The following is a 25,176-nucleotide window of genomic DNA, read 5'->3' on the forward strand; positions in this document are numbered from 1 at the left end:
TGGGAACAGTAAGAATCCAAACATGATATGTATTCATGGTTAATTATTATTTTTTTTTTATATAGGCTTCGTGGCAAAATGTGGACAGCAAAATATATTTATAAAGCCAGACATGTAGAAAATTGGCGGCGGGGGTGGGGGTGGGAGACTTCTATTTTGTTACGGTGAATACATTACAAGTCTGAAAACTGAAACAGAGAGCAGAGTTCCATAGAGAAAGGCTTCTCCTAGCAAATGTTCCGCTAGCCCAAACCTAAATTCCTATTTTGGAGTGGGTTTCAGGAGACTCTGAAAGACTCTCAAATACTAAAAAGGACTATTATTGGCCTCTGTATCGGGTTTTTGGGTTATCTTTAATAAGGGCCGCTTCATCATCTCATCTGGTGACAAGTGCCACAGTCCCCGCAATGGCCTTTGTTCTGGCTGGTCTGCTTAGGGGCACCCCCGGTTCCAGGTCCCAGCTTTCAGGGCACTGCGCGGGGGACTGCGCCTCCGGCCCACCCTCTTCCCGGTCAGGCTCCCTCCTTTCTTGGTGAAGTCAGGAAGTAAAAGTTTGAAGAGTGAGCCCGGCTCGTGGATTCTCAGCAGAGCGTGAAGCGGATGAATCGGCAAGACCCAGGCTCTCGTACTAGAGGACGCGTGAGAGAGTGGGAGAGAGGGAGGAGGCAGGGCACGTGGAGGGGCGAGCGAAGCGCGAATAAAAAGAAAGACGGATTTAGCCCCCTGGCCGAGGCAGGAAAGTAAAACCCGGAGCAGCGGAAGGCGAGGGCGAGGGGCTACCACGGGAGCCCCAGCACAGCCGGCGAGCGCAGCGGCGGCCGGGCGGGAGCTGCGGGCGCCTCGCGAGGGCTGTGCGCCGAGAGGGGGCGAGGCGGGGCCGCGCGCACGCCCACCCAGCCAGCCAGCCCCCCACCCACCCAGCCGGGAGCCGCGGCGGCTGCGGTCCGGAGGCGAGGGAGCGCGCAGCAGCCGACCGAGGTGGCCGAGCCGCGGTCGTTCGTCTCCAGCCGGCGCAGCCTGCGCGCCCCCGCTCCGTGCGCCACGGCCGGGCGCACAGGGACTCCGCCCGCTTGGCCGCGCGGCTTTGGGGTCTGATCGGAGCCGAGGGATCCGGCGCGTGGTCTGCCCCGGGACTGCCTCGGACCCTTCCCAAGCAGGTAGGGGCGTCCGCCGCGGCGGGAGCGCCTGGCGAGCTTCCATGGCGCGGGGGACCTTGGCCGAGCAGCCTTGTCCTGGTCTGGAGGTTGGCAGGGCGTAGATGCTTCTCTGCCCGGGGAGCTGGCGACTCAGAGTGTGAGTGCTTGGACCTGTTTCGCTGGCTTCCCAGCAGGATGTCCAGCACAGTGGGTGCTGAACACGCCTAGGTGGCATTGAGAGAAGGTTTCCTACGTAGTCCCTTCCGCGGAAAGGGCCAGCGGGAACCCTGTAACCTTAGGGATCTGTGAAGGGGAAGTGAGGGCAGAAACCCTCAGAACTCTGGATCTAGTCCAGAGACGAGGCGAAACTGGCAGTTTGGAGAGAGGTGAAAGCCTCTTGTTGCTAAGGTTACCGGATGGGATAAGCAAAGCGAACACCTATACTACCACTCCTGGAGGCGGGCGGCGGGGGGTGGGAGCGGTGTTCGTCCTGTTTGCCTTTTTCTTTGGGAATAAAAAAGAGCGACTTCTTCAGAGAACAAAGATGTGGGGGTGCGAGAGAGCTTCCTGGCTGTTGCCTCTTCCGCTGATTTACTGACCCCCCTCACCGCGACCCCCCTGGGGAGTGTCAGCTTCATTGTCTTAGAGGCACGACAACTAAGTGACGGGCAAACTCGCCGCGGTGGTACCGCAGGCACAAAGCCTCAGCTCTTCATTCGTCGCCCCCCACCCCACCCTGGCACCCTCGCCCCATCTTCCCAGCTGTGTGAAATCAAGTAGGTCAATGGAAGTGCTTGGTTTAATTAGTACCTTGTATGCCCCCAAAGGTAATGCGGCCAATTTTCATTAAGTTCTCTTAGTATATCCGTCATTTATGTTAAAAAAAAAAAAAAAAAACTACCAGTACTCATTTGTGGCATTTGATCTGTTTTTGGGGTACGAGAGCATAAATTTAAATTATGTATTTATCTTCCACCACCTGGAGGAATTATTTAGCGCGTGAGGAGGAGGGGTTGTCTTTTGCTAAACGGGGCTAAGTAAAACTTAGCTGCTCAGAAACTGGCCAGAGCAGTGAGTGAGCAGAAAGGCACGAGTGACCGGCATTCTTTATCCTCCCAAGTGCAGTGGTTCCTAAGCTCTTTTAGGTCGTGGCTTTCTTTAAGAATCTCATGGAATCTTTGGACTCTGTTCCAATGAAGGTTGAAACATTCGTGCACACGTTTGCCATGCGTTCTTGGGGATATTTATGAAGCCCCTGGAGCCTATCCGTGCGTACCTTAGTGTTTTTCCCTTAAAATCAAGAGGGAGAACAAGAACCCCAAAGTCATGGAATGAGATCCTGAATGTAAAGCCACATGGCTGGGAAGGGAGCAGCCACACACCCACCTGGACCACCAAGCTTTGTCCTTGAGGAGTTATTGCACAGCTGACAGAATAAAATAAATTTTGCTGTTGGTATTTTTTAAAAAATTGAAGGTAATTTGTCATCTTTAGGTTTAGAGTGTTTTAAAGCACAGATTTTTTGGTCTGGTTGACGTTGTTTTAGTTTAAATACGAATGTATGTATTCTCTGTATACTTAACATGAACAGATAAAGTCCCTTATCAGATGTCATCAACCTGTGTGAGTATGTGGGGTTTATGTTTGATGGCCTTTTGGGAAACCAGATATATGGCATTTCTTCAGAGACAGTATTAATATGCCCAAGAGACCATAGTACTTGCTATCATGTATCATTTAAAGAGTGTGATATTTACTTACTAGAGGAAAAATTAGTTTAATCAATAGAATTTCATCTAGAGGGAGTAGTGTGATGGTTGAGTTGAGTCGTGATGATGAGAATTGGGGGAGAGGGGCTTAATAAAGTCAAATAGTTTGTTCACTAAACACTAAAATTGTGAAAGTGTTTTGTATATGCAGATACTACTTTAAATGCCCCCCCCCCCACCATATTGGTCTGGGGCTGCTTGAATATACAAGCTCCAGTAGGCACTGTGCCAAGCTTTTGATAGGAACTGTCGGTAAGTCGGTACTCCTTCAGTTAAAGGAAAATGTCTGCTAACTATTAGCCTATTGCAGAACCTGGCTGTTCTTGAATTAGATTAAATAAAAATAGAAATGTTTTCGCCATAAAAAAAATCAATAAATAAGATCTGTTGGATAAAACCATAATCATCATACATGTGATATATATGGACTCATATGTGCATATGTATATATATATTGATATATATAAACAGACATATATATGTATGTATCTATACCTATCTGTAATTTGCAGATAGTTAAATGTGTCAAAGCATTTGCATAAGAGGAAAAATACTGCCTTGGTACTGGAATCCTGGAAAATAATACTTCTTTGTATTTGAATCTGTGGTAAGCTGAACACCTCAAAAGTGTGGCTGTCTTTTTGAGATCTTATTGTCAAAGCAAATCTGGGACATTGACAATGCATGTTCATGGAATTACAACATATCAGAGTAGAAGTAAACTTTAAGCTTCATTTGCTTCATCTCCCAAGTACTACAAATGAAATAAATGAAGCCCAGATGACTTAGGTAATTGTTTCCAATCACACAGCAAGATATTGACACAAGGTTACTGGGTCTTGCTTTTTCCACCAAACTGGAGTGTTAGGTGTGTGGGAAGGTATGATGGTTTCATTACTTTATCCTGAGAGAAGGGTAGACCAGTGAAACAGTTCATAGGTAGCACGTTTTTTTCTCTCTTCTCTCCCTCTACCCTTTTGGGCGTGGCTCTCCTTTGCTGTGGCCAACCTCTCTTCTGGTCCCTCCTTTGTTCTAAATTCTACTCCACTTGGATGGTGTACTCTAAATAACACATCTTTGTTAAGAAAGATTGCCAGAGAGCAAAGACGAGCATGTCAAGAGAACAAGGACACTTTATAGTAAAAACTACTTATTTAGATTAAAAATGCATATAATTTACTTATGGTTTTTTAAAAAAAATAACCAGGCAACGAAGAAGATGGTTTTCTTTGGAAGTGTATTGCAGTGAGGATGCGGTCATAGAGACCTAGAAACTAATGGTAAGGACACTTTACCATTTAGGAAGTAGTTTTTTAAATCTGATAACTCATTTGATCCTCACAACTGCCGTGTTAGAGATGAAAGGCAGGAGATACGGTCATTCCTTCCATGGTTGCCATTCCTTCTCCCTCTAGAGACACATCCAGGCAAAATTAGGTGCTCTTCCCAGGCTCTAACCGCATGTGGGCAGTTACCACATTGCCTGTTTGTCTGTCCTCAAGTCGATTTTCACCTTCATACCCATTGGCCTGCACTGGATGTGGCACTTTGTAAAAACTCAGTATCGTTGGAATGTAATGAACTCATAGGTTATTTTAAATCAAGCACTGATACTCAATTTGTCTCTTTTAAGCATGGATTTTTTTTTTCAAGGGAACAAGCCAAACAACTTTTAAACAATGTGAAGTGACAACAAAATATTAACAGTTCTGCCCTGACATTTCTTGAGATTGGGCAGTCATTCAAAGTGCACTGTAACTTGACTTTGAAAAGAAGATTCTAGCTCTCTAAGGACTAAGGCAGTATTTCTCAAAGTATCCTCTCCTGACTGCCAACTCTAGCATGCCTGGAGGTGCCTAATGACAAGATGATTTGCCCAACCCATGACAGGTCTCCAGAATCAGAGTTTAAGGTTGGCACACAGGTATCTGCCTTGAATAAGCCCCCAGGGTGACTTTCAGGAACACTGAATTTAAGAACTACAGTACTGCGGCCATTTAAGAACGAACATTTAGCTCACTCAGTCTAACTAGAATTGCCTCTCTTTTCTATCTTGTATAAAACCAAAACCAAACCCCTTGCCACAGACTCAATTTTAACTCATAGCAACCCTATAGGATAGAGTAGAACCGCCCCATAGGGTTTCCATGGAGCGGCTGGTGGATTCAAACTGCCAGTCCTTGGTTAACTCTTAACCACTGCGCCACCGGGACTCCTATCTTATATAACAAAAAAAAAACCAAACCCATTGCTCTGGAGTCGATTATGACTCAAAGCGACCCTATAGGACAGAGGAGAACTGCCACATATGGTTTCCAAGGAGCGCCTGGTGGATTTGAACCGCTGACCTTTTGGTTAGCAGCCATGGCTCTTAACTGCTACGCCACCAGGGTAAAGATCTGTAAAAAACTTCTTACTTGGTTATTCTTATCTTTAAGTAACTAGACAAACTTGGCAACAAACCAGACCATTAACCCTGAGGAGGTTTAGATTCACGTTATCTAACTATTGCCTTATGAGTGTACATTGACAAAACGTTGGTATCTTCAAATAGATTGTAAACTTTAAGTAGGCAGAACCATATCAACTGATTTCTTTTGTATTCCGTACAAGATTATAATACTTTGTACACAATGGTTTTAAAAAGCTATTCTAAATGACCTTGTTTTTATAATTTCTATAATGTGTTTATTTCTGTCGATATGAAAGAATCTGGGGCAGCACTGTCTACATTTACTCTGTCCGCTTTCTTCAAGTACTTAGAAGATGCTTGTGAGACTGGTTTTTCTTAAGATCACCAGTTTGCCTCTCCTCACCAAATTTTATGGGAACTCTTCCTCACCAAATTTTATGGGAACTCTTCCTTTTTTACTAAGCAGCATTTGACATCAGACGCCTTGCTTTTTAGCTCCTCTTTGTTCCTCTTTGACTCCTTCTTTGGCTTTGCTCCCTTTGTGCAGCTCCCCTAGTTTGTCTTCACTCTCTGCTCTTCCTAAGTTACATATCACACTTGGTTCCTCCTGCGCTCTTCTGCTCTCAGCTCTCACAGGAGGTAGCCGCGTTCCAAATCTGCATCTCCAGGCCTGACTTCTTGTACGTTTACATTTGTATCGGGCTGTCGTACCTACACGTTCCATACCGTGTTCCACTTCATGTGTCTAAACTGGAATTTATAACGTCTCATCTTCTTTCCAGAGCCCTTGTGGCACAACGGTTAAGGTCTCAGCTGCTAAACGAAAGGTCTGCACTTCAAATCTACCAGCCGCTCCTTGGAAACCCTCTGGGGCAGTTCGGCTCGATGGCAGTGGGCTTAGTTTTTGGTGTAATCCTCTTTCCAAGTCTGCCTCTGTTATTTCTGTTTTGGTTTGCTTGTTTGTTGTTTCCTGTCTTAGTGGTGGAAGAGTGGTCCATCGTCTCCTAATTCATTCACTCTTCCCTTTCTCTCCCTCAGGTTCCATTTTTAATCAGTCATCAAGTCTTTACAATTTATCTTATAAATAGTGCTCAGATTAGGCTTCCCTGACCTTTTAAGACTGCTTTTGATCAAACATTCATCCTCTTCCACCAGGACTAAGGGACAGGTTCTAATTCATCTTCCTGCTCTAATCGGTTCCCCCCAGATTCATTCTCACAGTTGCCAGAGTGATTTATCTGAAATGCAAATTTGACCATAGGTCTTCCTGCTTAAAAAAAACTTCAGAGGTTTCCTGTTAGCCACAGCATACGGCATGTGTTCAGCGTGACGTGCATTGCCGACCTTGACCTCATCTTGCCCACCCTCCAGGCTCATCTTTCGACTCTCACATCCTCTAGCTTTCACAACACTGCGTCACTTGTGTCTCTCCACTCAGAACTTACCATTTCTCAGTGTGTCGACTTGATTCATTGTTCCTGTGTCCTGGGAATTTGGTTCTTCTTACTCTGTTTGGCTGGAATCAAATCCAGAACATCTTTTCCTAAACTCCTCACACCCTCGTAGAAGCCCTTCTTTTGAACACTTATTAAAAAAACCAAACCTGTTGCCCTCGAGTCAATTCCAACTGCATGCATATTGTTGTGCCTAGCTCTGAGCATTGTTAAGTCTGTTTACGTGTGTGACTTTCCCCCTGTAGTGCTATTACTACTTTCTTATTCATCTCTGTGTAGTTGCCTGGATTTAGTAGGTGTTGAAGATGGCACAGTACTGGACAACATTTTCTTTCTGTTATAGGTAAGGTCACCATGAGTCAGAGTTGACTGGATGACTCAATAGCAAATAACAACAACATATGAATGGTTACCAGAATCCCAAGAGGCTAAGGGAAAGCACTTGGTAAAGTACAGCGTCAACAAAAAAGACGAAGACCCTCAACGAGGTGGATTGACACAGTGGCTGCAACAATGGGCTCAAGCATAGCAATGATTGTGGGCATGGCACAGGACCAGGCAGTGTTTCATTCTCTTGTACACAGGGTCACCATGAATCAGAACCGACTTGAAGGCACCTAACAACAACAAAGGGAAAGCAGCCTTAAAAAAAAGCCTAAAAATGTCCTTTGGAGGAGAAAGAATGTCCTTTGGAGATCCTAGCTCCCATAGCTCTCTACCCCCTGACCACACGAAGCTCCTGGCTCACTGTCATTGCATCTCTCCTCCCCCACATTCGTCTCGCATCCCACCCTGTTGATCCCTCTGACACCGTGTCCATGTCCTTCCCCCTTCCATGAAACTTCTCTTCCTCAGCCAGTTTTTTTCCACCTTGCGTACCGAATCCACTGGTATTTATGTTCTTTGGTTAATTCAATCACCTCTGTGGCTGCCTTTCCAGGCAGAAGAACCCAAGCCACCAAGTATCAAAAACACTATTTTATAGCATTTGAACAGCATCTTACACATTCACTAGAATGCATTTCTTAAAGAATACAGTGATCAACTAAAATAATAGTGGTACACTATGAGGTGGTGTTCTCCAAAGAAACTGGAAGGTTTGTGGTTTCTCTCTCAACTTTTTGCATTTTACTAAGGTTAATTGCTATCAGAATAGCCCTCAATAGTGGAGAAAAACCTGGTCCGTAATCATGTTTATTATGTGCTAGAAATTTTCACATACAACTTAATCACAAAGCAAAGCCAGAAGGTAGGAAATAGCCTGCTCATTTTACAGATAAGGAAAACGAAAGCTCAGAGAGAGTGAGTAATTTATTAAAAGTGATACTGCTTGCTCATGGAAGATTAGGACTGGAATCCGGATCTGATTATTAATCTCGTGCTCTTCTCACTAAGCAAAAATCCAGCTTCTTTCTAAGAGAAAAAGACAATGGTGTTACTTCAACAAACACTGCCTAGGAAACTATCAGCAGCAGTGGGCAATAAACTATAGCCAGGCACCACATCTGGCCTGTGACCTGTTTCTGTGCAGCCCTTGAGCTAAGAATGTTGTTTATGTATATATATGGGCTTTAGGTGAAAGCTTAGGAAAGCTTTAGGTGTAGTGGTTAAGTGTTACAGCTGCTAACCAAAGGGTTGGCAGTTCAAATCCGCCAGGCGCTCCTTGGTAACTCTATGGAACAGTTCTACTCTATCCTAAAGGAGTCGGAATCAACTCAATGGCACTGGGTAGGTGAAAGTTTACAGCTCAAGTTAGTTTCTCGTACAAAAATTTATACACACATTGTTACGTGACCCTAGTTGCTCTCTCTGTAATGTGACAGCACACTCCCCCCTTTCTTTCCTGGATTTCCCGTATCCATTCAAACAGCTCCTGTCCCTTTCTGCCTTCTTATCTTGCCTCTGGACAGGAGCTGCCCATTTAGTCCCATGTATCTACTTGAACTAAGAAGCACACTCTTCACGAGTATTATTTTATGTCTTACAGTCCAATCTAATCTTTGTCTCAAGAGTTGACTTCAGGAATGGTTTTAGTTCTGGGTTAACAGGGGCTCTGGGGGCCATGTCCTCTGAGGTTCCTCTAATCTCCATCAGACCGTTAAGTCTGGTCTTTTTATGCGAATTGGAGTTCTGCATCCCAGTTTTCTCCTGCTCTGTCAGGGACTCTCTGCTGTGTTCCCTGTCAGGGTGGTCACTGGTGTTAGCGGGGCACCATCTAGTTCTTCTGGTCTCAGGCGGATGAGTCTCTGGTTGATGTGGCCCTTGTGTCTTTAGTGTCCTTTAGAATGTTGTTTACATTTTTAAGTGTTAAAAACTGAACAGACAAAAAAAAAAAAGAGTATGTGACTGACTGAGATGCTATGGCCACTAGAGTCTAAAATATTTACTCTCTGACCTTCTACAGGAAATGCTTACTGGCCTCTAATCTATAAGAGGAGTTCTGGTGGTGCAGTGGTTAAGCACTTGGCTGCTAACCAAAAGGTTGGCAGTTCACATCCACTGGCTGCAACTTGGAAATACTTTGGGGAAGTTCTGTTCTGTCCTATAGGGTGGCTATGAGTTGGAATTGAGCTGATGGAAGTGGGTTTGGTTTTTTTGGTTTTAATCTATAAGAACCATATGACCTTAAGGTCATGTTTAGGGTAATTTATGTGGGTAATTGACTTTGGTTAATAATATATATATATATGTATACACACACACACACACACACACACGACGTGTGAAAAATAAGTTGAAGATTTATAGAATTTTAACTAAAAAAAATGAAGGCATAACCATGTTGATATGGTTGATGATTTATCCACAAATAATTACTATGATAGACATCTTTGTTTTTAGTTGTGTAAGTCCCCATAGAAATCATTCTGGGCATTTTTGGTTAAAAAATATGCTTTAAGGTATGGGTGATGATGAGTTCATGTTCAAATTTTCGTAAGCTGAATTGTGCACAAAAATGACATTTGAATATCTTTTTGTTTTAAAACAAAAATGTTGAATGCATTATTTTTTCCCTTTTATTCCTGGAAATAGTGTTTTAAAAATAAATTTGGGGTATTAAAACCCCTAACATATGATCCTTACACGTCTTTGATGAACAAATGTGAAGTATTAAATAATCTCTTTAAGAATGATAACGTATTATTCAGGTTTGCTCATTTTCTTTCTAATTTAGATTCTTGGTTATAAGCGGCTCAGTAATATGTGGTTTGGGAATCTCTGGGTAGAAATCATTTCATGAACTCCCAAACCTTCTTTTGAAAAGCCTATTAATATGCCTTTTATCTTTATTATATAGAACAGTAAGCCATTAACTTTACGTTTATTTCAGTGATTTGAAACTAAATGCAGAAGTAAAAAAAAAATTTTTGGCTTAGGAAATAAAGACAATAGAGTAGAATACTGAGAAGATCCTTTTATAAAGCTCATAGCTTATTATTTTTACTTTGTGTGGAGACTGGTAACATTTTTTGGAATGAACCTAAAATATGTTATTTCTCAAGCGGGGTTGCTGAAGCTACAGATACCTAAGGATTCAGAGAAGGATGATAAATGGGGTTTTCCTAACATAGATTGTGAGACAGGGACTGAGGCAGGTGATTGGGGTCTAGTATAATACAGTCATTAATAGGATGAACTTGAGGACAAGCTTTGGTGGGAGTCCCCATTCTGCCTCTTACTGCTTAAAAAAAAAAATAGAGACCATAAAAACATGAAATTATGTCTTAGGTCTCATCAGTGTCGTGGGGGTACTCAGAGTTACCTGTCTTGTAAGGTGAAATGTAAGATTAAATGATACTCGTTTTTCTGTATCTGTTCAGCCCAGGGATTATCAGTGAATAGGAGCGCTGTAAACTTCAGTTATTGTGTCCTGCAGTGACAGCAGAAGACTTCAGTGTACTGAGACTTTCACTGAACGCTTTATTCTGCAAGAGCCTGGACCACCTAAAAAACTTTGAGTTGCTTTCTAACAAGCTTGTCACTGAAACTGAAAAATAAAAAATAACGAGAGGAAATGCTATGCTGGGCTTAATTCCAGTCAATAAATAAGAACTTGTTGGTGACTTATATGCATATATGTGATTAAAAAAAAAAAAATTTGAAAAACAGTGACCCTGCTTTCTTAGTTTGTATCACGTTGAAACAGTCTGGCATGGAGTAGGTCACAGGAGAGTGGATTTTCAAAGTTAGGAGAAAAGAGAAGTGTAACCCAGTGGACATAAATTGTAAAATCAGACCCGGTATGGAAAAAAAAAGAAAAGAATGGGAGACTCTAAAAAGGAAAACAATGGCTTTGCAGTCACTTATTTTGAAGAAACAAAAGAAGAAGGCACATAAAAATGTTGTGCCCTTTCCTTGGTCCACTTGTGAGATGACATTTGACCAGGGCATTCAGGTAAGGTGCTTACTGGGACATGTGCTCAACCAAAAAAAAAAAAAAAAGGTGGGGGGGGTGATACGAACCCATAAGAAGAATCTCAGGACTAACTCTTATTATGACTGGAGATTTGGAAAAAAAAAAAAATGCTGCAATCAATAAGCTACCTAATTTTTGTAATGGTTAGAGTAAGAACAGCAGGCAGTAATCAAGTTCTACTTGGGTTTGTAAATATAAAGATAAAAGATGATAAAAAAGTGAAATTATTGGTCACATTTTGGGCTCCCATTCTCTTTCATCAAAAAGTATGAGATTAGAAAAGGAAAAAATAAATGAGACTCTTGGATTCAATTCCAAAATAGGTAAGGAAATTAAAAACCATGTCATCAACAACAACAAACCATCTAGCTCTCTTAAATGAATTAAAATTTCTAGGCTCATGTTAATGCTGTGCCAGAATACTGAAAACTCTGTAAATGTGATTTGAGAGTGCCCTTGATAATCTTTGGGACATCCTGGAGAATAGTAGAAATGCCAGAGAACTGGGGAACGGGCAGTGTTCATAAACAGTGGCCTCAGAAGGTATACATTGGTAAGTTCCTTCATATGGATCTCCATCAAAAAGTAAGTTATATATCTTATGTACACACACACACACAAACACACGACTAATGATTTTTAAAACTGTAGAATAACAAGAGGAGTGAAAATAGTTCACAACAGTATATCTTTGAAAATTAACCTACTTATTCAAATAAAGCTATCGAAATTTAATGCTACAGTTTCCTCTTTTACAAAACTAGGTATCTAGGGTAAGTAATTTCTAAGGTATGTGTGAATGCTAACATTCTAAGAATCTACCGTAGAGTTTATTTTGATTTCAACAAGACGTTCAACAAACTTTCTTGGATTTGCCAGCAGTCACTATTGCCTTCGTCAGCTGTGATATGGCAAAGGTTTAGTCCAGCCAGGCCGTGGTTGCTTTAGAAAAAAATATTTAATGGACTAGTGTCAGGCTTAGACAATCAACGATCAATTTTATAAGGATGCAATTGACCAAAAAAACACAGAGGTATGAGAATTGTAGGAAAGAATATCGGTAGAGGTTGGTTGCAAAGGACCAACAGAGACTGAAATAGAATCCCAGGTGAAGATTAAGATGGGTAAGATACACACAAACACACAGAGTAGAAGTCACAGTCATGCAGATACTAGAGGAAGGGTAAGTGGTTATTAGAGAAACATACGAGAGTACAGCTAAACCAAAAGAAAAAATAATTCATAATCCCACCACTCTATGAATGTGTCTACTCTTTGAACTTTGGTGTATGACCACTATAACATTGTCCGTATGTGTAGGTGTGAATGAGTATGTATACGTGTGTGTGCACGTGAATGTATACAGATCTCCCCCATTCATCTCACTATTTTATCCACTACATAGTAACCAAATGCTTTGGGTAAAATTTTCTCAATTTAAGTTCCGGGAGTGGACCATGATTGGTTTAAATTGATCAGCATAATAGCATCCTGCCAGCTCTGGTGATTTTTCAGGGTTAAGAATGTGACCCAACCAAGTGTGGCCCAGGAGTTTTCTTCCATTATTAGGGCACCCGAAGCATTTACTCTGTCTCTGTCTGTCCCTCTCTGAGCACTGTCCTGTTGCAGCCATGTTGCTAACATGACAGATGCCAGCCTTAGAATAAAGCTATCACAAGGTAGAGCAGAAGTTGAGTGAGAAAGGAAAGGGGCAAAGACCTTGATCAGACAGTACCTGAAACCCTGTATCACCTCTGAACTGGAATATTTGTGGATTACAGAAGAATTGTCATGATGATTAATTCTTTTAATTTACTCTTAATCTTTGTATTGCAAACTGTAACACCCAGAGAGGTAAATGCATGTAAGTGCACACCTAACAAATAATTATAAAGTAAACACCTGTGTGAACAGCACTCAGATCAAGAAAATATTGTGAGCAAATCCCTCCCCCGACCCCATCCTTACTTTTATGGTATTTATTTTACTGCTTCTCCTTAGAGTTTTATCATCTAAGTATGCATCCCTGAACAGTATGGTTTTCAGCCTGTGTGAACTTCATGTAAATAGAATCATCCATATTGTTGTATAAAGCCATAAGTTATTCAGGTTCATTGCTTTATATATGTCTTTTTGTCAGTATGTTGTTTTGTGCTATTGAGTAGATTCTGACTCATATCAACCATATAGGACAAAATAGAATTGCCCCATGAGGTTTCCTAGGCCGTAATCTTTATGGGAGCAGATTGCCAGGTTTTTTCTCTCGAAGAGCCACTGGGGAGGGTTTGAACCACCGACTTTTTAGTTCACAGACAAGTGTTTAACTGTTGCGCCCCCAGGGATCCTTCTTGTAGTATGCCAGGACATATTTATCCATTCTGTAATATTTAGGGTTGTTTCCAGTTTGGGTGCTTCTCTGTAGAATCCTGTCTTGTCTGCTGGCTTCAAATACATATGTTTATCTCTAAGGTGAATACCAAGGAAGGGAAGGGCCAGGTCATGTTAATGAATACTTTTGATGATGAATCAGCATTTAAATGGATCTTGATAGGTTGACCCTTCAGCACTAGGATAAGAAGAGGGAATTTATTGGACAGAAATGTAAACCTGTTGGTGATCTCAAAGTATCAGTTGCGTGAGTTCAGAATGGGAAAGATCTGCCTGGACAACAGAACACTTGAAGTGAATTATATGGGTGTTAGTTGACGAATGCTCAACAAATCAAGTCCAGAGGCACCAGGATGTAGAAATACTACTGAGCCCAAAGCAGAGTGTCTGTTATCCTTAGCTGATGAGTTCACATTTAGACTAGCACATTCATTTTGGGGATCATTTATGTAATTAAGGATTTGGTAAACTGGAATAGAGACAGAAGAAATAAAGTAGAATGGTTAAATCCCAGAAAGAGCAATGTGGGGAGTTCATCCTGGGAAGGTCTATCCTGGAAAAGGGTCGAGAGGAGGCGATATCTTCCATGTAGAAAAAAACTGTCATGTCTGTTTTGTTATCTTTATGTAGTCAACCTAGGGCCGGCCGATGGGTGGGATGGAAGACAGTTATAGCAGGGTGTACTTACTCTGCCTCATAATATAATATAGACATGGGCTCTAATAAGTCCATAGAAAGGAAAAGGAGATCTAACAATGTAGGGAGCTCACTGTCAAAGAAGGGTTCAATCAGAAACAACAACAGCATTGGCCCGATATGTTTAGGCTATGCTGAGTTTAGGTAATGACTTCTCAGTATATCACTTTCAGGAGAGGCAGAAAGGACTCACAGCCCAAACGGAGGAAATTCGACGGGACTGTTAATGTATCCCACTCAAAGCATTCTCCATTTCCTGAGCGGAGAAGTATTTTTTAGTCCTAAATTATAGCGTGCATTCGTCATGTGTCATGTAAATTAGACACCTGTTTTCCGTACTAGTAATTACTACTTGAAAAAGGAGTAAAATCAAAGCAAAGGAAACAGAAGCCCCAAAGGACAGATACTTAAAAAAAAAAAAAAAAAAAGTTGGGCAAGAAACATGCCGTAAACAATATGTGTATCAATTTCTGAATGAGAAATTTACTTGAGCTGTAAACTTTCAGCGAAAGCACAATAAGAAACCAAAACAAACAACAACAACAACAAAAACATGCCGTAGTGAGTCACCCTTAATGTGGCCTACTTTATTGATCTAGATTATGCTACGTTCAGAATAAATTTGATTGATAGAAGCAGGAAATACAGGGGTAGGGGGATTCTTAGTGAGAAAAAAAATTGAATTCAAGATGCTTTAGAAAGGCAATACTTACTTTGAGTTTCTAAGACAATGTTATAGAATTAAAAATCTCTATCAGGCCAAAGACGGCAGATAAATTTAGGGACATGACCTCACAGTGATACACTTCAAAACAAAACAAAACAGGCCTAAACCAAACTCAGATCTGTTGCTGTCAAGTAGCCTCCAACTCATAGCGACCCTATAGGACAGAGTAAAACTGCCCCATAGAGTTTCCAGAGAGTGGCTGGTGGATTCGAACTGCCGACCTTTTGGTTAGCAGCCGAAGTCTTAACCACTGTGCCGCAGGGCTCCAGAACAGGCCTAAGCATCTTAAAATAAATGCTGTTTTAAAAGTGTAGAAGAAAAAACACCTACTCTTTGGATATTTTCAAGAGATTGTTAGCATAATATATTTCTTAAATCTGTGTCATGGTCATTTTCCCAGAGGCAAGAAGTCCAGATTTCACACAGGTGAGCACAGAGTAGTTTAATCCTGTGTAGCAGATGGCTGCAGGTTAGTGGCCAATAACGATTTGTAACATGCCAATAACAATGTAAGGAAGCCAGCTCTCTCCACGGAGTGCAACCTGGTTTATAAAGATGAAACAGGCTGGTGACTTTCTCCGTAAGATAGAATTGCTTCTTTCTTTCCCTCCCCTCACCCTCTAACCAGCTATGGATTTAGCTGCATTTAGTAGTTGTTCTCTTGCTTGAATCAAAGTAGTGCTAGTACACCTACTCTTTAATCATCGACTCTCGTTATCTGACGTTTCGCATTATGACAATAGCAAAAAATCCACTGTCCAACTATTTTGCACATTAGCAACATACATCTGGCAGTAATGAACACGAAGGTGTGAGCCGAAAGTAACGCTGGCTGTGATGGTTGAGACCGTGTCAGTTTGGCTGGGCTGGGATTCTCAGTGGTTTGGCAATTATGTAATAATGTAATTTGGCAGTTTTGTAGTGATGTAGTCATCCTCCATTTTGTGATCTGATGTGGTCATCCTCCATTTTCATGTAATGCTGATTTTTACATAATGACCTGGTCTTTGGAACCTAACCGTGTCGATAAGCAAGGAGTGGGTGTATAAGCAAATTGGGCACCCAAATGGGTATCCTATATTTGGGTGTTTGAATTTGAACAATGTAAATATGAGCAATATAAATAGTGGAAAAAGATTATTTGGCCAAAATAAATGATATGCAGAAAATCACGCATAAATATATTTAAAAATCAGATTGTTACCAAAGGTCAAACATTTTCTTAAGAGTTTACAAAAGCAATCTTATAAACTGACATTATATAAAAATAACAATGAGTGGAAAAAATTTGTGGGATTCAAAGTAAAATGCCAGGGAATAGTTATTTTATCTTCCATTTAACCTTAAAAGAAGGAACCAAAGTTACTGACATTATGTAAATGAACTTTAGAAAACACAAGTTTTGAAAGTTGAGCACATGCTTGTACGTTTTAATACTGTGTCTGTTTTAATGAAGAGTTTGAGTTAATAACCACATCGAAAGGAAGCCTGCTTTTTTACCTTGAGAGTGTAACTTTGGCACCGTAAGTTTACAAGATAGCAACATACTAGAATTTCAAATATATTGTCACTGAGGAAATAAGAAAACTGAGGATAAAACTTTTAACATATTCATTTTCTCTAAATTTACATTATTTTCTCCTTTCTTCTTTCCTTTTCTCCTCTTTGTGTGACCTGGGACAAGTCGTTTAATGTCATGTGTCACAATGTTCTAACTTATAAGGCATGTATCATTAAAATCCGCCTTGTTTTCCTCAGTTTTAGTGACAATCAAGTGATGCATGTAAAAATCGTTTATAAAACGTTGATATGCACGGTATATGCACCCACACATTACTATTATATACTGTCAGTAAAAACATATAGTTACAACCATAATGAAACCACAAGTCATTTTACAGGGAAAAAAAAATCCAATTTGTTTATCTGAATGAAGATATAATCAGATTATATCTGTTATCCATATATTAGGGATTTTTTTTACATCTGTGTTGTGAATTTGTTTTTTTATATATTTTTTGAAGCACCTTGGAAATAACTACTCATTGGGGGGGGGCCGATTATTTTGATTACATGAGTAATCAAATATGACACATTGAATAAAACTGGTATTTGTCAAGGAAAGGGTTGGCTAATAAAATTTCTATTGATAACCTGATACAGTTCTATAATTAATGAAGTTACACATTGAAATTCTCTTCAGTCTTAGATGCATTTAAGAGAACAAACTTTTAACATACTCTATATATGTAGTCAAGGAGCCCTGGTGGTGCAGTGGTTAAATGCTCGGCTGCTAACTGATAGGTTGGGTGTTCGAACACACCAGCCACTCCTTGGAAACCCTATGGGGCAGTTCTACTCTGACCTATAGTTCGATGGCAATGGGCTGTATATGGGGTGGCCATGAATCAGAACAACAACAGTAATATAGTATAAAGGAGTCTGTGGGTGTTATAGACAGTCAAGTGCTTGACTGCTAATCCAAAGGTGGCAGCTGGAACTCACCCAAAGCAACCTTTGAAGAGAGTTCTGGTGACCTGCTTCCAAAAGGTCTCACACGGCCTTGAAAACCCTATGCAACGTAGTTCTACCATGAGTCAGAACTGGATGACAACTGGTTTTATAGCACTGATACACATGATGGGAAGACCAGTGAGATTTCAACAGAATCGAAGTGTGAATTATCAGAAGTGACGATATTGCAGTGATTATGTTGAGCAAAATTACAAGTTTGGTAATTTAATAGTAGACAGTAGAAGAATTTGGGCCAGTGGACTCAGATTACAAATGGGTAATTGCCATCTTGCATATGTTTCTGCAGCCCATCCTTCCTGTTCTTCCTTCTTCCTTTCCTTCCTCTATTTTCTTTCCCTTCTTCTTTTTATCCAAAGTGTATATGGTTCTCTTGTGTTAGGGGTTAGATAGAAGCAACATGAGATACATTCTCTGACCTTCTGGAATTCACAACGTAAATGAAGAGAAGAGAAATGAATGTATGAAACAGATAAAGCAGAGTGCAAACCAATGAATGATGAAATGTTCAAGTGAGAGTAGAATTGACAGTGTTAGAGAAATTCAGAAAAAGGGGCAGATTAATGCAGGCTAGAGTAAAAAAAAAAATATATTGATCACTTCCAGTCAGTTGGCGAGGTGAGTGAGCATTTCCAGGGCTGCACTGGTTGGTTGAAACTTCTCAATTGGTATTCTGTCAATTCCTGGAGCCTTGTTTTTCACCAGTATCTTCAGTGCAGTTTGGACTTCTTCCTTCAGTACCATCGGTTCCTGATCATATGCTACCTCCTGAAATGGTTGACAGTCGACCAATTCTTTCTGGTGCAGTGACTCTGTATATTCCTTCTAAGAATAGATAGGGGAAACCAGAGAGCTCTTGTCTTAAGAGATGCGTAAAGGATAGATGTAATTAAGCTATACAAATAATAAAGATTATATGATAAGATTTTATTGTTTTTTATTAACTATTTTTTTGCAAGTCAGTTTTGAGTGGCATGTAGAGAAAAGAATTGAAAATTTTAAAGAAGGATTCCAACTCGTTTAAGTTATCTACAAAGTGTATTCCTAATCCAGATATCTGATAGGGAAGGCCAGTTGTATTTTGATTTATTCTGACTCACAGTGACTCTACAGGACAGAGTAGAACTGCCCCATATGGTTTTCAAGGAGCACCTGGTGGTTTCAAACTGCCGACCTTTTGTTTAGCAGCCGAACTCTTAACCACTACGCCATCAGGGTTTCCTCAAACATAGTAGACTGTAATATAAATGTAATAGGTGTCTGTGTGTTAGTCCTGCCACCTTTTGTGCAGCTGCCTGGTAAATAGCTCCATTCAAACAGATAACTGTCCTCTTTGTGTCTGATAATATGCCTCTGAGCTTGGCATTTGAGACCTTCAGTAGTTTTGCTTGTAGGTGTAATTATATTTAATGATCTGCTTTGTAAATACGATGGCTTTTCCTTTGTGAGGGTAGTGAGCTGAATCTGAATATGGAAAATAAATTAAAAAATGTGAGCATTATCCATTGCAGAAAATTTTCCCATTACTAGGTCTGTTTTACACTTTGTTCCATATTTACACTGAGTGCAATTTCATTATTATTAATCTGAAGCAATAGAAATTTGAGTTATATTTATGTAAACCACTCCTTGGAAATACTGAATCTTTTTACTTTGCAGTTATCCCAATCATCGTTCTCCTCCTCAATAGACCCTTTCCAGTGTTGTATACTAAGGATACTCAGTATATAGTTATTATTTTACATAGATAAAAGCAAAATCAAAGTCATGTAGAAAAAACAAACCTAAGTACAGTGACTACTTTGCATACCACTGATGATACATTTGTAGTTGTTAGGTGCTGTCAAGTCAGTTCCGACTCATAGCAACACTATGTACAACAAAAAGAAGCACTGCCCAGTCCTGCGCCATCCTCACAATCGTTGTTATGCTTAAGCCCATTTTTGGCAGCCACTGTGTCAGTCCATCTCATTGAGGGTCTTCCTCTTTTTTCACTGACCCTCTGCTTTACCAAGCATGACATCCTTCTCCAGGGACTGGTCCCTCCTGATAATATGTCAAAATATGTGAGATGAAGTCTTGGCATCCTTGCTTCTAAGGAGCATTCTGGTTGTACTTCTTCCAAGACAGATTTGTTTGTTCTTTTGGCAGTCCATGATATATTCAACATTCTCCGTCAACAGATGATGTACTAGAAAGGATAAAACCAAATAACCAAACCCGTTGCTGTCCAGTTGATTCTGACTCATAGCAACCCTATAGGACAGAGTAGAACTGCCCCATAGGGTTTCCAGGGAACAACTGGTGGATTCAAACTGCTGACCTTTTGGTTAGAAGCCGAGTTCTTAACCACTGTGTCACCAGGGCTCCATACTAGAGAAGATAGTCTTTTTAGTATGTGCTTATGTAGTCCAGAACTGGGTCAGAATTTTGGAGATCCTTAAATGCATTCCTATTCAGAAAATAATGACTTCTGTAGATTGTGTGGTCCAAATAATGTGCTAGAAAACGAGATAAAAGTGTCTCCCTTTTTGTTCACTGAATAAACAAACAAATGAATATATAAATGAATACATTTAATATGTTACTTCTTTTCCTTATGGATTTGAAAATGTGTTTCAGGAAACGGTCTAGGTTTTGAATCTTATAATCTCTAAGTACATATTAGTATCAAAGTTTTCATGAATGTCAAAAAAAGTGTCAAAGAAAGTGGGGCCCTGGTGGCTCAGTGGTTGAAGAGCCTGGCTGCTAACCAAAAGGTCGGCCATTTGAACCCACCAGTTGCTCCTTGAAAACCCTATGGTGCAGTTCTGCTCTGTCCTAGAGGGTTGCTATGAGTCAGAATTGATGCGACGGCGATGGGTTTGGTGATGGTTTTTGATCAAAGAAAAGTGCCAACCCGTTCTTCTCAGGAATTAACTAGACAGAACAGTATGTTATATAAGGAACATGGGACAACAGAGGTATAATAAGATGAATACTGGAATGAAAAGAGGTCTTAAGTGCAGTGGTGGTAAAGACAAAGACGCCATCAAGTCTGACTGAGGCAAACCAGGGAAGTCTTCATAGAGGAGATAGTTTCCGAGTTGAAGAGTGTGTAGGAATTTGTCCCGTGAACAGGAACCTTCAATTCAACGTATCTAAAAGCAAACTCAGAATTCTAACTAAACGTGTAACTTTTCCCGAATTCTGTAATTACTCTGATGGAGCCCATTGAATCTGAATCATCCATCTCCTCTCTCCTCCTTTAAGTCCAGGAAGACTATGAATCTCATCTATTCTCTCATCACAGAATCACACCTTCTTTTCCTCTTACGCATTTTCACAGCCAATGTCACGTTTCAGGTCCTAACTCTATGCCAATGTGTATGGAGGTTAGCCTCCTGTGATATCCCCGGATTTGTCATTGTCCTTTCATAATCATGGAAACCCTAGTGGCGTAGTGGTTAAGAGCTACAGCTGTTAACCAAAAGGACGGCAGTTTGAATCCACCAGGTGCTCCTTGGAAACCCTATGGGGCAGCTCTGTTCCGTCCTTTAGGTTCGCTATAGGTTGGAATCGACTCGACGGCAACAGGTTTGTTTTGTTTTTTTTTTCCATCATCCACCCTCCATATCACTAACGCGATTCATTTTCTAATGGCACCAATTTGGTCATTACCCTGCAAACCAAAACTTTTCAATATCTTCCTAAACCAAACCAAACCTATTGCCGTCAAGTCGATTCCAATTTATAGCAACCCTATAGGACAGAGAAGAATCGTCCCATAGGGTTTCCAAGGATTGTCTGGTGGATTCGAACTGCTGACCTTTTGGTTAGTAGCCAAGCTCTTAACCACTGTGCCTTCAGGGTTCCTCCCCCCACAAAAAAAAACAAACCAAACCTGGTGCTGTCAAGTCAATTCTGACTCACAGCGACCCTATAGGACAGGGTAGAACTGCCCCCGTAGGGTTTCCAAGGAGCGCTTGGTGGATTCGAACTGCTGACCTTTTGGTTAGCAGCTGTAGCTCTCAACCACTACGCCACCAGGGTTTCCTCAGGGTTCCTACTACCTACCAAATTTATTCAAGCTCTTTACCCCAGTAATCGTATCTTTTCACGATGTGACCTCAGTCTGCTGCTCCCGTGTAAATGTTCAGTAGGGTTAAAGAATCTCAGCTTTGGAAATGACTGTAGAGGTCATCTGGCTTAACTCTCCACCATATGCGTGAACCCTTTACCGACACCCAACTGTGTGGGCGTGTCTTACTCCTGTCCCCAATTCCAGGGACCGCACCTGGTTGCACAGCTGACCTGGCTTCATGACCATTTCAAGTACATGAACGTGCTTTCTAATGTCTGTGTATTCGGTTATTATTTCTGCACCATTGTCTTCTTCTGAGCTGAGCCGCCCTCCCACTTGCCCACATTGTCGAGTTGCTCTTACTCCACCAGTTAAGACTCAGCTCAAATGCTACTTCCGCAATTAAAAAATGATTTTAGCCCTCAGATTATAACATCTGCACCAAGGCTTTTGCTGGCATGACAGGGATAAATGACAAATATGAGAAAAGGTGTGAAATAAAAAGTGAGATAGTAATCAAATATGGGAGAAAAAAATGTAAGTGGAATTCTGATGTACAGATTTTTGTTGAAGGGGTAATGGCTATTTTGCAGAATCTGTTTTTGAAAAACGGACGATTTTAAAAATCAGCTTAACTAAAGAATGTTATTTTTGATCTCTGGTTAAATGATTTTCCTGTAGTTTGTATGGAGCCCCGGCGACTCAGTGGCTAAGAGCTGTGGCTGCTAACCAGAAGGCTGGCAGTTCTGATGCACCAGGGTTTCTTAACCTCGTTACTATTGACATCTTGGGCCAAGTAATTCTTTCTTAAGGTGAGGCCTTTCCTGTGCATTGTAGGATGTTAGCATCCTGGTCTCTACCCACTAGATCCCAGTAGCGCTCCCAGCTGTGACAAGTAAAAATGTCTCTCGTCATTGCCAAGTGTCCTCCCTCCCCCTTGGAGCAGGGGTGAGGGGTGCAAATTTGCTCCAGCTCAACACCAGCGATCTGGATGTCAGCACCAGCATCATAATCATGTTTTTCATCACACTGAGAGGCCAAATACATTGTGGAGAACACCTACTCAATTTATCATTGCTTGATTGCTTAGCATGGCGTATAGACTGATTAACGTGTTAAAGTCTTTAATGAGAATTCTCATAATAAAATCCATAAATTTATGATTCCTTTAATGAGTGTATTTCACGTAAATGATCTAAAAGTAACTACTTATTACTCATTTTACGTGTTTTCATTTATTGCTTGAGCAAGTGCTGCCAACTGTTTTTTTTTTTTTTTCCTTCTTTTTTAAAGTCTGCCAACAGCCACAGCTCTTCATCTCCCTAGATTGGATTTTTTTTTTCTTTTTTTGTGGAGGATGGCTGAAGTGACACCAGCTGGTGAATGCAGAATTAATTAGATTGTTTCCTTAAAAAAACACATACAAGGATAACCAACCCCTAATGATTTTGGCAGCTGTTCCTTCCCTTTTAAGATTACCAGTAACTGGACAGATATTTTTCTTGGAAGCATATGTTGCAATTTTGGGGGAGATTTGGAGACTAGAAGCTTTGTTACACTTCCCACATCTGATAAAAATTTCAAATTTCAGAGTATACGTACTAAAAAAAAAAAATCTGATAAAAATTTCAGAGTTTACATACTATTGTCTTGGAAATCCATTATAAAGTTTACTAACTTTTTGTAGCACTTGATATTTGTTAAGTACAAATGAATAAATAAATTTCCGAAAGTCATAGCTTAGAATTAAAGCATATACAAAAAAAAAATTCAATAGGCAAAGAATAATCTTCATATATTGAATTTTAAAAAAGAATGATCTCAACAATATGTCATCAAGTAATCCTTACAAATATACTGTGTTCATGGCAACAGCTTTGTTGGGTTACCTTCTTAAAGCCCAGAGTCTGAAATGCTCATGGTTTGATTGCATTGAGATAGAGCCTTTCAAAAAATGAAGGTGGGTAAAACAAATAGCATCATTGCTGAATAATATTCCTATATTAATAATTTTTATAAATGAAATAATTTTAATTTAAACTATAGTGTTGAAAGGATCTTCAGTAATCTTAAAAAGTGCAGTCTATGTATTGTTTCCAGTTTCTCACTCCCCATTTACTCCTCAACCCACTAAATTTTAACCTAACTGGCCTAGTCATTGTTGTTAGGTGCCATTGAGTCAGTTCTGACTCATAGCACCCGTGTGTACAATAGAACGAAACATTGCCCTGTCCTGCACCATCCTCATAATTGTTGTTATGTTTATGCCCATTGTTGCAGCCACTGTGTCAATCCATCTAGTTGAGGGTCTTCCTCATTTTCACTCACCCTCTACCAAGCATGATGTCCTACTCCAGGGACTGATCGCTCCTGGCAACATGTCCAAAGCATGTGCGACATAGTCTCGCCATTCTTGATTCTAAGGAGCATTCTGGTTGTACTTCCTCCAAGACAGATTAGTTTGTTCTTTTGGCAGTCCATGGTATAGTCAGTAGTCTTCTCCAGCACCACAGTTCAGATACATCAGTTACATCAGTTCTTCTTCTGTCTTTTTTGTTCATCGTCCTGCTTTCACACGCATAGGTTGTTGTTGCTGTTAGGTGTCCTTGAGTTGGTTCCAACTCATAGCAACCCTATGCACAACAAAACGAAACACTGCCTGGTCATGCGCCATCCTTAGAATCATTGTTATGCTTGAGCTCATTGTTGAAACGTCGAAAACATGCATAGGAGGCAATTGAAAACATCATGGCTTGGGGCAGGCGCGCCTTAGTTTTCAAGGTGATGTCTTTGCTTTTCAACACTTTAAAGAGGGCTTTCGCAGCAGATTTGCCCAATGCAATGTGTCTTTTGATTTCTTGACTGCTGCTTTCATGGCTGTTGATTGTGGATCCAAGTAAAATGAAATCCTTGACAACTTCAATCTTTTCTCTGTTTATCATGATGTTGCTCATTGGTCCAGTTGTGAGGATTTTTGTTTCTTTATTTTTTTTTATGTTGAGGTGTTATCCATACTGAAGGCTGTGGTCTTTGATCTTCATTAGTAAGTGCTTCAAGTCCTCTTCACTTTCAGCAAGCAAGGTTGTGTCATCTGCATAACACAGGTCGTTAATGAGTCTTCCTCCAGTTCTCATGCCCTGTTCTTCTTCATATAGTCCAGCTTCTTGGATTATTTGCTCATCATACAGATTGAATAGGTATGGTGAAAGGACACAACCCTGATGCACACCTTTCCTGACTTTAAACCATGCAGTATCCCCTTGTTCTATCCAAACAACTGCCTCTTGATGTACAGGTTCCTCACGAGCACCATTAAGTGTTTTGGAATTCCCGCTTTGCAATATTATCCATAATTCGTTATGAATCCACACAGTCTGATACCTTTGCATAGTCAATAAAACACAGGTAAATGTCTTTCTGGCATTCTCTGGTTTCAGTCAGAATCCATCTGAAATCAGCAATGAGATCCCTGGTTCCAGGTCCTCTTGTGCATCCAGCTTGAATTTGTGGCAGTTCCCTGTTGATATACCACTGCAGCTGCTTTTGAATGATCTTCAGCAAAATTTTACTTGTGTGTGATA

The 25,176-nt window shown here is 40.7% G+C and overlaps 1 protein-coding gene across 2 annotated transcripts in view; it reads left to right on the top strand.

The window, feature by feature from the left end:
• Positions 1-393: 393 nt before the first annotated feature.
• The window catches only part of MYO16 (myosin XVI), a 733,911-nt gene continuing 709,128 nt past the window's right edge, over positions 394-25,176 (top strand). For both annotated transcript variants that reach the window (XM_049867507.1, XM_049867511.1), the window contains exon 1: positions 394-1,157. The gene's annotated coding sequence lies outside the window, so the exon portion shown is untranslated. The remainder of the gene's footprint in view (positions 1,158-25,176) is intronic.

Source organism: Elephas maximus, chromosome 23 (assembly GCF_024166365.1).
Source record: "Elephas maximus indicus isolate mEleMax1 chromosome 23, mEleMax1 primary haplotype, whole genome shotgun sequence".
NCBI classification, from domain to species: Eukaryota; Metazoa; Chordata; class Mammalia; order Proboscidea; family Elephantidae; genus Elephas; species Elephas maximus.